Source organism: Bison bison, unplaced genomic scaffold, assembly GCF_000754665.1.
Source record: "Bison bison bison isolate TAMUID 2011002044 unplaced genomic scaffold, Bison_UMD1.0 scf7180017864284, whole genome shotgun sequence".
Taxonomy (NCBI): Eukaryota; Metazoa; Chordata; class Mammalia; order Artiodactyla; family Bovidae; genus Bison; species Bison bison.
Window position 1 is genome coordinate 438845 of NW_011494856.1, and position 1929 is coordinate 440773.

Here is a 1929-nt window from a genome sequence, read left to right on the forward strand (position 1 = left end):
TGGAGGCTGCCCCTGCCCCCCCCCAACCAGTTGTGCCTTTGTGTCTTGGTGCCTCGTCTGCCCTCAGCTGTGCCTTAAGGACTAATTCTGGCACCCCTTGCCAAGGGGGCTCCCCGAGTGCCTTTTTCTTCTGAAGGAGGCCCACAGGGAGAGGGGCTTTGGGCCCTGCCCTACTCTGCTTGGGAACACCAGGTATTCTTGAGAGCTCACCCAGGCTGAGGACGGGCCCCTCCCCAAGAAGCCAACCAGGTGCCCCCTCCCCATTTCCCCCTACTGACCAGATGTTGCTGCCTATTGTGGTGCCTTCTCTCAGGTTAGGAGCGCTCTGCCATCCCTAACCTCTCCCTCGCTGCTCTTCGATTGCTCCGCCCTCATGATGCGCTCTCCCTGCCCCAGAGAAGGAGCCACAGAATCCTAAGAAGATGAATGTGCCCTAACCTACCCTCATGTGCCTAAGCCTTAGCATCCGCTGACTGACTCAGCCCCACCCCCACACCCTCCGGGCTCCTGGGGGCCCCTCCTACCCCCATCAGCATCAATAAAACCTCCTGTCTCCAATGGCCCTGGCTCCTCCCTGTGTGCTGGGCATTGGGGGTTGGGCAGGGACCAAGCATGGGCTAGGACTCCCCAGAGACTGGGAGCCTTTTGTTTCCTACAAGAGGGGACAGGGGACAATAGACTTCATTGTGGTCCCCCCACCCCCCAATTTCCCTAACAAAGCTCTGGGCTCCCTTGGAGGGGCCCCAGTCTTGTCCTGGGGCCCAGCCACAGATTCTGCAGTAGTCTGGGATGCAAAGCAAGAGGAAAAACTTCCTTATCTAAGGCTCAGAAAGGGAGAGGCTGAGTCATCAGCCTGCAGGTAGGTGCTCTCACAGTCATGCCCTGAGAACTGTCTTCTTATACCCCCAGGGGGACAAATCTTTACTGACAGAGTTGGGGCTAGCACTCAGGCCTTTGCCTCAACGGACACGACTGAGCAACTGAACTGAACTGAACTGAAGGCTCTCCCAGGTATCAGAGCTTCCAAGCCTGGAGTCACTGCAGAAAAAGTCACTCCTGCTCATCAAAATCGGCTTAGACTGTGGGAGAGTCCAAGGCCTAAGTGTGTGTTTGGTCGGGGTGGGGCATACTGGTCATAGACTATTCCCTCTGTCCTGGAGCCTATTCCCCACCTCAGTTCCATGAAACAAAGAGATGAGGCTCCAAACAGGTAAGCCTAGCCCAGATTGTTGACAAAAAAAATTTATTTCCCTTTGAAATAAAATGTACAACCCAAAGAGCACAGGGCCTAAGGCAGGAGGGAGGATGGGGGGGAACACCAGAGAGCCCGTTTCGGGGCAGGAATCTGTGCCTCTGAGCCTGCTACCTGGCACCTTTGCCAAAGAGGAAGAGTCTTAAGTCAGCAACTTCAGAAGGGAAGGGAAATACATGTTGTGTCAGGGCTTTTTCTGGAGGTCATCCTTTAGGTACAGACCACCTCCACAGGGAGAAGCAGAATGGCACAGCCCTTGCAAATCATACAGCCCCCCTCCCCCGCTGCACCCCCGCTTCATCCACACGGACATATGGAGGCACAGCTAGGGAAGGGCACACACCAAATCAGAGGTGAAGTCAGGACTAGGACACCTGGGCAACCTTAGCAAGAGCCTGTGGTCACAGGCCTGAATGTGCAGAGCAGATGATTAGCACATGAGTCAAGTGAATGACCCCATGGGGAGAAATGGCTGTGGTTTTCTGGTAGCAGCCGCTGCTCAGTGGTCCCTGACCTCAGCGAGAGGTGGCTATGTAAAGGCCAAGAACCGGATGGTGGTTATGAACCTCAGGACTTTTTTTAGCACCAGATGGTGGAGCTCTCCTGCCATCTCAGCTTCTTGGGGCTTCTCAGGTACAAGTGGTGCTGCTTAAAGGCCTCTGTGCCTACACGTGGAA

The 1929-nt window shown here is 55.3% G+C and overlaps 1 protein-coding gene across 1 annotated transcript in view; it reads left to right on the top strand.

Moving 5' to 3' along the window:
• The window catches only part of RHOG (ras homolog family member G), a 1356-nt gene extending 796 nt beyond the window's left edge, over positions 1-560 (top strand). The window contains exon 2 of the mRNA XM_010849445.1: positions 6-560. The gene's annotated coding sequence lies outside the window, so the exon portion shown is untranslated. The remainder of the gene's footprint in view (positions 1-5) is intronic.
• Positions 561-1929: the final 1369 nt, after the last annotated feature.